Source organism: Colossoma macropomum, unplaced genomic scaffold, assembly GCF_904425465.1.
Source record: "Colossoma macropomum unplaced genomic scaffold, Colossoma_macropomum, whole genome shotgun sequence".
NCBI classification, from domain to species: domain Eukaryota; kingdom Metazoa; phylum Chordata; class Actinopteri; order Characiformes; family Serrasalmidae; genus Colossoma; species Colossoma macropomum.
Genome location: NW_023494787.1, coordinates 12,134,667 through 12,147,935, shown reverse-complemented (window position 1 = coordinate 12,147,935; position 13,269 = coordinate 12,134,667). Strand labels below are relative to the sequence as shown.

The following is a 13,269-nucleotide window of genomic DNA, read 5'->3' as shown; positions in this document are numbered from 1 at the left end:
ATGTTGTTTCGAGCAGGACTTCTATTAATGAGGAGCTCTGAGTTTGCCAAATTATAGGAGGTAATTATTACTTAGCAGACTTGTAAAAACAACAGACATGACAGATTCATACTGGATTGAACTCAGAGAGATTAGTCTGTAATAGCTTGAATTACAGCACGTCCCCAGGTACCGCTAATCCTGCTCAAATAGGGCTTCAGTGCCATTACTTGAATGTGCTGGGACTCCAGGTTTGATTACAGTTTCAGAATTTAGTTGTCTTTCTGCATCGTTATGAATTCCCTTTGCTTTTGTCATTATTTGAATTACTTTTAGCCACTGTGTTTTTGTGTTTGCATGCCATCACTGCTGCATGGATGCAACTCCTTATTTCAAACAATTCACATGCTTATAATGTCCTTCCAAGATTCTCCTGGGTTGGCGTATTAATGTGAGCATTGTCAGATCATTTCTGTGCTCTCATGTGCATGGAGATATTTTTTGAAAATGCTGTCGGTGTGGATAGGATTTTTTTTAAGGAAGGAAAGAATGCGTTTTCAGAGATGTATGGATATGTGAGGAGGAGGTCTCAGTGTTCCTCTCTAACTGCAACCCTGATTGGGTCATACCAACTGCAGAGTGGGGGTATTCTGGGGGATAGAGGGCATTTAAAGGTCAAAAGACTGGTGGTGTGTATAAGAAGGATTCATTCAGACTGCACATGCAACGACACACCAACACACACACATACGCGCACACACACACACACACACACTCAATCAAAGTGGAACTCTGAACCTGTAGCAGTAAGGATGGGGGAGGGGGGTTCTAGCCTCTAATTGGCCAATATAACTCACATCTGCTTTATATACTGTAAAACTGTCAGACAGAAAGAGAGAGAGAGAGAGAGAGAGAGAGAGAGAGAGAGAGAGAGAGAGAGAGAGAGAACAAGGGTGAGAGGGAGATAATTGGGGGAGAAAAAAAACAGGGAAATATAAGAAGGTGAGGGAACAGTGAAGATGAGCACAACAAAGAAGAGAGGGATGAAAAAGAGGGATGAAAAAGATGAAAAAAGATTTAGGAGGACAGCAAGAATAAAAGTGTGCAATCTGTCCCACAATCCAGATGTTTTGGAGTTATATTAACCCCAATCACCCTCTTTATTACTCTTTAATTATATCCTTCTCTCTCTACCACTCTTTTTCTCTATCCCTCTCTCTCCCTCTCTTTCTTTTTTGCTCTCTCATCCTTCTCTCCATTACTCTCTTTTGACTCTCCTTCTATCTTGCCTCTCTTTCACTTTTATTTCACTCTCTCTATTGCTCTCCCAATGGCTCTTTCTTTAACTCTTAGTAAATTGCTCTCTCTCTCTTTTACTCTCACTAAATTGCTCTCTCTCATTTGCTCTCTTTCTATTGCTCTCTCTTTACTCTCTCTGTCACACTCTCTCTGTGATCCCTCTATTCATAATTTTCTGTATCTTTTTCTACTCTTCTTTTGATTTCTTTTACTCTGGCTCTCTCGCTGTATTTTTGTCTCTTGAACAGTCTCTATTACTCTCGCTCTTTTACTCTCTCTATCACTCTCACTCTCTTTCACTGTCTCTCTGTATCACTCTCTATCTCACTCTATATCACTCTCACTGTGTTATTCTCTCTATATTACTCTCACACTGTCTTGCTCTCTATCACTCTCATTCTCTTTCACTGTGTCTCTGTATCACTCACTCTATATCACTCTCACTGTTTTACTCTCTATATATTACTCTTACTCTGCCTTGCTCGCCATCATTCTCACTCTATTTCACTCACTGCCCCTCTCGCTCTTTTACTCTATATCACTTGCACTCTCTGTCTCGTTCTCTATCTCTCTCAATCTCTCTGTCTCACTCTCTGTCACTCCCATTCTCTCTCAGTCTCATTCTCGCTGTCTTGCTCTGTCACTCTAACTCTGTCTTGTTCTATCACTCTCACTCTCTTTTACTCTATCAATCTCACTTTCTGTCTCACCCTCTCTGCCTTGCTCTCCAACAATCTTACTCTGTCTCTCTCTCACTTTCACTGTCTTTTACTCTCTCTACCACTCTCACGCTCTCTATCATTCTATATAAATATAATATTCAGATATATACAAATATAATATACAGTATAATAAATAGAATGTAAAAATGGTTTAAATCAAGAAAGATTTCATGAACAATGGTAAGGCTTTAATGGCTTTCCATAGCTCGGTGCTCTTGGAGTATTTTACCACTAGTTCAGCCAATCAGGGCTGGGTTTCCTATAAGCATCACAACACAAAGTTCATACTTAAATGGCAAATATGACACTTAACACTTTCTTAACTAGTTAAGATGATCTTAAAACTCTGATATTTTTGGGAAACTAGGTCCAGTCATATGATAAACTTGGACAACGTTATACATACATCAGTGTTACCCAGGTGGAGTTGGTGTTGTGAGCCAGTGGTTTGAGATCTCTTTCAAGCTAAAGAGGACCAGAAAGAGAACTGATACCTCATTAAAGGCTGCTTATGCTGTGAACACAGAGCACTGAGGTAATTTACAGCTGAGTCCCTTTCAGGATCACTTTAACAGAACTGAGTTTAGTTAATTTAAAAAGAACTATGAGTGAAAACATCCTAGAATGGCTGCCTTTCTCTGTGTAAATTTTATGCCACAGTCTCCATGGCAGAACACAATGCTGAGTGGCACTGAGAGAAATTCAGCAGTGCTGGAAGTCGTTCAGCACTGAAGCCAAATGAAAGCGGCAGCGTGTTAACTTTTATTAAAAACAACGCTCTCGAGTGGTTGATGGAATCTGTGAAGATATGAATGAGCACATGAGAGAAAAGAGGTTTACAGTGAAAGTAGCAATGATTATTCACACACACACACACACACACACACACACACACACACACACACACACATACACACACACACAGAAAGACAGAGCACAGAAACGCATCATCCTTTATTGTGGTTGACATTTCACCAAGTATGCATAGACCACACACACACACACAATGTTCAGTGACATTTACACCTCTGAAAAGGAGAAAGGGAGCGAAAGAGAGAGAGAGAGAGAGATAAAGGTGTATTTTTCCAGTGTCCTGAGCAGAATTCAGTCCTTCCACTTCATTTCTTAGCAAGGAATCTTTTGACCTATCTCCTACCTTCTTTTCTGTCTGTTTCTCTCCCTTTTCAGTGCTTCCCTTCTTTTCCCTTTTTCTAACTCACTTTCTCTCTCTTTCCTTTTGTTTCTTTTTCTCTGCCCCTTTCTCTTCATCTGTTTCAATTTAATCTATCTGTTGAGGTTTGCCATTTCTTTCCTTCTTCCCGCCCTCTTTTCTCTCTCTCTCTCTCTCTCTCTCTCTCTCTCTCTCTCTCTCTCTCTCTCTCACACACAGACACACTTTCTTTTACTCCTGGAACAGCGTTTGATTGATGTGTCCTGCTGCTGTTGTCTGATTGGTGCATTTGTACCAATTAAATTTCATGCTGTAAAATCACTGCACGGGCGGCACGGTGGCGCAGTGGGTAGCGCTGTCGCCTCACAGTAAGAAGGTCCTGGGTTCGATTCCTGGCCGGGCGACCAGGGTCATTTCTGTGTGGAGTTTGCACGTTCTCCCCGTGTCTGCGTGGGTTTCCTCCGGTTTCCTCCCACAGTCCAAAGACATGCTGATTGGATGTGCTAAATTGCCCCTAGGTGTGAGTGTTTGTGTGATTGTGCATGTCTGTCTGTCCTGCGATGGACTGGCGACCTGTCCAGGATGTATCCTGCCTTCCGCCCAATGACAGCTGGGATAGGCTCCAGCAACCCACCGTGACCCAGAAGGATAAGCGGTTTAGATGACGGATGTATGTATGTAAATCACCGCACTGGGGCCACATACAAATATATATATATATATATATATATATATATACATCCCTTGCCTGCAATTACTGCATAAAGCCAGTTTCCCACTGACATCACCAAACTGTTGCATTCTTCTTTTGTGATGATTTTCCAGGCTTTAACCACAGCTTCTCATAGTTGTTTGTTTTGGAGGGTTCCCCCTTCAGTCTCCTGACGAAATGCAGGCTCCAGTCCTTTGTTGTGTTGGTAGTGTGTATTGTCTTGCTGCATATTGAACCTTGTTCTGATTAGTTCGGATGTATTTCTAAAATTGGCAGATAGAATGTTTCTGTAGACTTCTGAATTCATTCTGCTGCTACCATCATGAGTTACATCATCAATAAAGAATAGTGAACTCTGAAGCAGCCATGCAAACCCAAGCCATGACACTACCTCCACCATGCTTGACAGCTTGTATATTTTGGATCATGAGCAGATCCATTCTTTCTCCACACTTTGGCCTTTCAGGCACTTTGGTAGAGGTTAATCTTGGTCTCATCAGTCCATAAAACTCTATGGCTCATCAATTCCACTCTGGCCTTCTGATTCTTATTGCTGATGAGTGGTTTGCATCTTGCAGTATGATCTCTATATTTCTGCTCTCAGAGTCTTCTTCAAATAGTAGGTGGAATCTTCACTCCTGCCCTGTGGAGGTGGTTGATGATGTCACTTACTGTTGTTTTGGGGTTTTTCTTCATGGCTCTCACAATGTTTCTCATCAACTACTGTTGTTTTCCTTGGCTGATGTTGATGTTTGATGTCTGATTGTTAGTACAACAGTGGTTTCTTTGTTTCTCAGGACATTCCAATTTGTTGTATTAGCTCTGTCCAATGCTTGTGCAATACTTTGATCTATTTTTTCAGCTTGAAAATAGCTTGCTTTCTCCCATAAACAACGCCCTGGTCTTCATGTTGTTTTATTCTTTTTAACAACAAATGCAGTCTTCACAGGTAAAACCAACAGCTCGAACTAAGAATATACATTAAACAAACTAACAAGGCACGCCTGGGCAACGAGAAACACCTGTTAGTCATTACAGCATTTGTGCTTACTTGAAAAATGAGTGACGTAAAACAAAAGGACATGCTGAGATGTAATTATCAGGAAATAATAGTTGAAATTCTGTCATCTCATTTTCATACTTTGATCTCAAATCCAAATGTCTTCAGCGTATAGCAAAAACAAAAGAAATGGGCTTGCCATTCCAATACTTTAGTACGAGACTGTATAGGTATATATTAAAGGTGTCACTATATGCATGTTAACCATTAAAACTTGAGAATTTTTGGGAATTTTTTGATATTTTGGGTAAATTACAAGTATAAAGTATTTACATGTGACAGTCACACATGCCATATGTTATTTTCTAGGAAAACCTGGGCTGCTCATTATTTTACATGTAAATGCTAACAGATATTTGGTATCTTTATGAATTTGGTTAATTTTTGATCAAAAATTTTACCTAGTGCCTGCAAAATGCAATGCAAAAAAATTCTTTGCTTATAAAGATCTTGAAAACAAGTTACACCTCAGATACCTCTTCAGAAATTGTTGGTCTGGAGTGTCTGTGAGCTGAAAGTGCAAGAATTCCGATGGTGATTCATTCTATTGGTTATTATGAGTTAAACTAAACAATTAGCATAAAGCGGTCATGTTTTTTATGTCATTTTTTTACATGTACTTAGCTGTAAACTTCTGATTATCAGCACTAAACTCAGAGTCTGAGTCAGTCAGAGGACTGTTTAAGACACGAGGGAAAGTTTTATACCGAACATGTTGCTGTGCGGATTTAAACTGGGCATTTAAACGGACGTAAACGCAAAAGACGATACATGCTGTAAATTGAATACAGTTAAATTTCATGCTACAAAAATGTTTGACACTGACAATGATTTCTGCAGGCGTATTTAACACAAATCATATTCCTAAAATTAACAGTCATCAATGAGAAACTCTGCTGCACAGCTCTCAGAACTGGAAAAAACTGGTTTGGTAATCCTACCTAGAACATATGAGCTTCTTATTCGCCAGCTTCTGTTTGAAATTTCTGTTCCACCTTAAATGGTGCAGAAGTTACACTCTGGCTGCTGAGAAGAATTTGAATAAGGACCTGGTGAATAAGACGCTTACTTCAGGCTTGTCTACCTTGGATGGTTGATTAGCCAGGCTGTTTGAAATTATCCTCCACCATGTCAGTCTCAGAGCGATGCTAAGAATGATCCACCACGTGTTCTGTTGGGGCCCGTACATGTAGTAATTTTCTACTTGTTACTTTGTGATCTTCAGCTCTTGTGAGTAGCTTCTTCTCCACTTTGGCCTTTAAGTGCAGAAGCTGCTGATTTAACTCAATACGGAGGGTTTCACATTCTCTCAGTAGAGCCATTACAACCCATTATTAGTGTTAACATGCTAATGATTCCTCTTTCATACAGCGCATATGTGTGTGTGTGTGTGTGTGAGAGAGAGAGAGAGAGAGAGAGCTTAGAGATGATTCCTGATTAGTACACTTCCTCACTGCCTAGAGCTAAACACACACAGGAAGGAAAGACCGTTAAAAAAAGGCAACATCTCAGTATCTCAGTCTGAGCTCCAGAAACTGTGTCAGTGCATCACACACACACACACACACACACACACACAGTCAGAGGTAAATGTGTGCTGTCTGTGTGCCCTGAGGCAAAATGAACAATACAGCTATCTCTGATCATCAGACAAACAGCATTATCTCAGAGTTACTGTGTGTGTGTGTGTGTGTGTGTGTGTGTGTGTGTGTGTGTGTGTGTGTGTCAGCGTTCTTAGACCTTAGATGTTTTGAGCAGGTATTAGTGTAGTAATCCACCTGAACAGTATGATCATTGCTGTCTCCTGTCAGCTGTACATGCACGCACGCACACACACACACACACACACACACACACACACACACACACACAAAACACTCACCACAACTAAACCATCTTGGAATTCTGCTTGGAATTGGGAATTCTCTATCAGAACTTGAGATTCTGTTTTGTAATTTGGAATTTTGGTTACAAACGTGGCATTCTGATTTTGTTTTGGAATTTTGGGATTCTGCTTGGGAATTTTGGATTTTGTTTTGGAATTTGGGATTCTGTTTTGAAATTTGAGATTCTGTTTTGGATTTTGGAGCTCTGTTTTGGAATATGGGATTTTGTTTTAGAATTTGGGATTCTGTCTTGGATTTTGGAACTCTGTTTTGGTCGATCTCCATGTCAGTCAAATGGCCTATTCCTGTAAAAGTAGGCTGTTCTTGGCCACATTAAGGGACAAAATGCACAACGTTCTCTGATGATATGGTGATGATAGGGTGAAGTCTGGCTTGCAATAATAGCCTGGAATAGACTGTGAGGTTGATGTTGTGTTGAGCTTTTACTGAAACCATCAGCAGCACAGAAGTCCAGCTGATGCATACATAGATCATCCTTAGGCTATTATATATATTCTCTCTCTCTCTCTGTCTCTTTGCTGTAAGTATATATATGTGTGTGTGTGTGTGTGTATCTATGTGAAACTCAGCAAAAAATAGAAAATCAAACAAAACGTAGTTTGACCAGGGGTGTTCAAATTTTTGCATACAACTATCCATCACACACACACACACACACACACACACACACAAATGCCAAACAATGCCAATGCCAATACGATGACATATGGCAGTGTACTCAATACACGGACTAATGCACACCTCCCTGACTCTCTCTCTCTCTCTCTCGCTCTCTCTCTCTCACATGCTCACATGCACACACACACACACACACACACACACACACACACACACTCACTCTCTGCCAAGGACATGCTTCGCACATATGCTTCTAAATCACACGCACACACATGCACATTGTCTCTCTGACTGTTGGTGTGAAAAGTCCTGCTGCTGAAGTAGTTGTGTTCACATATGAATCATTTTACACACAGTTGGTGCTGTAAATTTTAAATGGTTTGGGTTTATGCTTCAGTCCTGTTGACCAGAGCAGTTCATAACATGCAAAGAACCTTCATAATCAATATAGTGGCAAGTGGCAGTATTTGGGTACTAATGAGCTCAATGAGGCCTAATATGTCAGAATGGGGCCTTTTCACAGGCACATGATAAATAATAGGGAGTCTGGGTTTATCAGAAAATCTCCATATGTCATTATTGTTGATCAGGGACAATTCACACTTTTCTTCAGCTTTATCTTTTGACCTTTATATAGTCATTTTTATACTTTGTAAAATATAGATAAAAATACTGGACACACATTTCAGACTAACTAATAATAACTAAAAAGTTGTTCAGCTACAAAACCTAAATCACATGACACACACTACTTATTTGCTGAAATAATGGTATTTTTCAATTATTTTAAATAAATTGTGTGCTGTATTGCCCCTTAAGGTCAATCTTGGGAAAATGTAGTATGATTAATCTAAATCTCAATTTTCATTTCTTAGACCACAATGACTGGCATGTGGCAAACATCATTTACATAAACAGACCAAATATTATTTTACAACTAGTTTCGTAAAGATAAAATCAAAATCCTAGTTTGAATCATGCTGTTTTCAAACAATTGGCAAGGTAAGTACAATGCATTTTATGATAACACTTGTAGTTTCAAAGGTATTAGGCTAATTATTTACAGTATTTTCATCCATGTCCACAAATGCTATTAAGTGTGAGATAAACTTAAATACTAGACTACTGTCTTCTACTGAAACTTCATGGGATAATTGAGAGTACCTACACAAACATTTCAAGTTTCAGGATGATGGTCAGTCTTAGGCCTGAAATTTGACTGGCTGATGGCAACCACAAATTCCAGACATCACTATATCCCCAGCTATAATCTCAAAGATGCAGCATGCAGAATTTCTGCTTTCTCAGACATACAGATGCTGAGAAACAACTACTTAGCTTTTATAATGCCCTTTTGACAAACATGCAATTGACAATCTACTTCAAAATCCTTTAAGACATCAATCTCTCATGTTTCATTGGAATCAGACCATGACATTCATGACTTTCAGCGGTTTTAGTCAATTACACTCTGATGCAAATGTCTATATATTTTTATTGATAAATACTGAGGTTCAGATTCTTGCAGATAATGTGACACCATTGTGATTACTGTATGAAAAACCTAGGACTAGTTACTTGAAAAAAAAAATCCAGATGTGTCTTTTTTGATTATTTTTTCTCTGGTATGAGCCAAAGAATCAGCAGAACCCAGAATGATGCCTGTATCCCTTATCAGGAGGGCTGGGCTGAAATGTAAAACACTGGGCTGTAGAGCATCCTTCAGGCCTTTTCAGGCATATCTAGTCTGCCTCAGTAGAGGGAGAGAGTACAACCTATTAACCAAACTTCATGTCTGTACGACTTACAGTTTAGTCTCCATGATCTGTTTTAGTGGAGAAAAATACTTGATGAGAATCTCCGCAAAAATAATAGCAATCCAGTACCTGCAGAGGTAAGACACCTAACTACACTTTCACTGGCCACTTTATTAAAAACCTCTCCCTTGTGGTAGCTCCACCTTTCTGGTGTGCAGTTAGAGACTGTAGCCCATCTATTGATATATAAGTTGTACAATTTCTACACACCAGCTTACAATTGTCCACCTTTATGACTGATTTATCATTTGATTCATGACTGAAATGTTCTTTTGAGAATCAATCCACACACAAAAATACTGATACTACATTCTTTTAGCATCAATTTTTAACATTTGTTATAGCAACAACTCTTAAAGCTCATGTAACTGAAATACATTTAATTGTTGTTGCATTAAAACTGTGGGCTCCTTTTTTTAATGGTAATTTATAGCATATTTTTGTTAGTATTTTTTACTAAATAGGTGAACAGCGTACTTGTATTTATTGCTAGAAAATCTGTGCTATCGCCCGTCCCTACTAACCACTATCATTACCTTTCATCTAACAGTCTGTCACTCCCTCTTAACCTCTCTTCCTGTCCTCATCTCTCATCCTGCCTTCAATTCTCAATTTCTACACTCCTATATCTGTCCCCTTAGGTCTTCCTTTCTCTCTCTCTCTCCATCTACTATTTTATTCATTGAGTTCAATCTTCTCATTTCCTTCTTATCTCTATCTGCCATAGGCCTCTTTTATTCCTTCATTTTCTCTCCCTTCATCCTCAATCTTTACTCTCACTCTTTTACTGCCTACCTCATCAAGCTTCAAGGAGTTGTGCATATGTATGTGTGTGTGTATGTGTGTGGGTTTGAATATATGTAGAGGAACACACAGTATTGTGCAAAAGTCAGAGACTCATCATCATCATCATCATCATCATCTTCTTTATCTGCTTAGTCCAGATAGTGTTGAGGTTCATGGAAGCCTATCCCAGTGGAAGAGACTAACCTTTCTTAGATTTAATTTCCAATCAAAAAAGCCATTAAATAAAGTTTACAATAAAACAGCAGTTTCCAAACTGAAGTTTGAGAAAAGTATTATTTTTATATGTATAAAAGTTATTATTACTATTTGTCGTTTGTCATTTTTTGTGTCAATATTTGTTACTTTATACACTTTATCTCTTTCAATTGTTTTAACCCACTTTGGGCCTAAAGTGTGCAGATTAGGATGTCCCAATACAGTTCTTTTGTCCCAAGTCCTTTATTGTTGAGTATTAGCCGATACTGAGCTAATCTCATGTTTGCGTTTCCATAGTTAATACAACCATGTGATTCAGGTAAATTGATCACCATATATTACCATTAGATTGCCAATTAAAACTGCAGAAAAATTGGTGTTGTATTTTCAGTATGTGAACAATAAGAATATGGGTAACACTTTATTTGGAGTGGTCCTTTGTAGATGATTAATAAACTGTTAGATTATCAATAACACATCAATAACATATCAGTGAAGTAACAGTAGTGAAGCATCTGAATACATTGAAGTGAATATCTTGTAGATGTACTGTTGATACATTACTTACAATAAGTAGATGTATCGTTAATATGTTACTTCCATTACGCAAAACCTAAACTTACCCAACCTTACCCAACCCTAACCCTACCCCTGGCCCTAATCTTAACCTTAACCTTAACCTCAACCCAAAACCTAATCCTAAACCTCATAAGTTTTTGTAATGTTACTGAGAGTCTGTTGAATGTTTGTTTCATCTAAAAATGACCACTCAAAATATGAAGTGTATAACACTTTGGTTTCATACTGGTTTAATGCATGCACAGTAGCTGCTCCCTCCACTGGTTTTGCAAGGCTGGTTTAAAACCAGAAGCAGAGCAGGTAGCAGAAAGTTTCTGCTATAGTGTCATTTTTGGCTTGTCATGACTCACAAGTGAAAAATGCAGAGTAAGTGTATTTGGTACAGCCTTCTGGTGGCATAATGGGCAAAAAGTAGACTTGAAGTGTAATAGCCGCTGTCTCACATTTTCCATGCCAGGGTTTAGATGAAATATGGCTCAAGGCCTTATAAGTTTTCATTATCCACAGTAAGCTATTTCCACACTGCAGACAATTGGATTTCTTTGTTAACTTACAAAAACACACCTCACTTCTACATGTTGTGGATAAAGCCCATTTACACCATCTCTACGACAGTAACAAAGGATTGGGCTAAAAATCGACAATAAACACTCCATTAAAATATGACCTTCCTGATTCTTAAGAGCCGGTTGGGACATTCCTACTTTCAACATATGCTTTTTAACAACAGTTTGGAAAAGAAAACTAAATCATTATTTAGACAAAATCTGTTCTTCACATCATAGGAGATACTTTGATGAACATGAAGCTGAAACTAAACATACTAAAAGGATTCGATGGCTGTTTCATGTTCACCAAACCTTTTGTGGGGATTTTTTCTTACCTAAATGGAAGGTAACAGTGAAACATATTACTCAAAAATTGATAACATAAATTTGTGAGGTTGTTGTAGTACAAAAAACATATTCTGAATATATGAGCTCCATGTAATATTAATAGTGCTAATTTTCATGTGTAAATACAGCCGTATGCAAAAGTTCATACTACGTTTTATTGATTTTTTAAGTGCATCCCTTTACAGAGAGCACATATCTGCACTTTTTACAGCACAATTACTGTTTATTTGCTGAATAAATGTTATGGCGCATGTTATTTTATGTTTTATTATTTCCAATATTTTAAAATCAGCAAATAAATAGAAGTTGTGCAGTAAAAATTGCATAAAATGCCAAATTTAGGTTTGTCCTCTGTAGAGCATGTGTTATTGTCACTTATGTAAAATATGTAATTTGACCAGGGGGAGATCTGTATATGTGACTGTTAATGTGCACTAATGCATGCCTGGAGAGTTCACCTGTGTATACTGCTCTATGTATACGCTCACGTCCGTGCCCATGTGTGTGTGTGTGTGTGTGTTACTGTATGCTTTATTATGGGCGTGAGTGTGTGCAGATGGGTCTCTCAGGGGCTTGTGTGTGTTCCTGCAGCGTGATCCATCCGGTGTTAATGAACTCATCATTAAACTCTCATTAAAACCTGAGGGGGCACGGAGGAGTGTAGAGAGGAAGATGAACGACAAGAGGAAGGATGAATGACAAGCGAAGTGTGTGCGTATGTGTGAGCGTGTCTCTAGCTGTCCTCCAGACGGACTGTGGGCTTCCTATCAGCAGGTTTTGGCTTTGGTTTGAGTTAATTATATCTTAATTAGAGGCAGCACTTTGTTAAGCCACTTCCTTTAATTCAGCAGGCGGGCAGCAGGGATTTTCTCATAAGCCGCATTAATTATGCTTACGTTACTGACCAGCGCGTATTAATTACTCTTGCATTACTGACCACAGGTCAAAAGGTTCCAGAGGTCATGACCTTTAGCATTCAGATGTGTTGGCCATCAATAAGTCATCAAAAAACAGCAAAGCCCAAAAGAATTCAATCTCCAGTACTGTATATATTTTTTTTACTGTCCTCTGTGTAGAGCTTGGTATGTCCAACTAGCTCTTAGGATACATAGATAGAGTGTAATTTTTTCATGGAGTATAGGTTTTCAGGGGTAAACATCTGGATTGTAAGAAAATGTTTCATTGACTTCAACTGTTTTACCATTGCTAGCTAGCTAGTTTAGGCTTTGTACACGCAGGAGGGTGAATCAGATATTTTTTATCTGATTTTTAGACTAAATGTCCAAATCCTATTTGTATGGTCAGACTGTAGTCACATTTGCTAACTTATCTGCATTGGTTGCCATGGTAATGATGCATGCAGGGAAGGCATTTAGCTAATTGATTAAGTTTTGGCTATTCGACTACAACGGTCCCACTTTGTATTATGTGTTTCTAATAACTATGTAGTTACACATTAACAATACATGCAACAACAGTCTAACTACTGGTGATGTATTCACTGTTA

General features: G+C 38.6%; 1 protein-coding gene across 1 annotated transcript in view; it reads right to left on the bottom strand.

The window, feature by feature from the left end:
• The window catches only part of LOC118804881 (protein shisa-8), a 101,123-nt gene that overhangs the window by 33,341 nt on the left and 54,513 nt on the right, over positions 1-13,269 (bottom strand). The gene's annotated exons all lie outside the window — the stretch shown is intronic.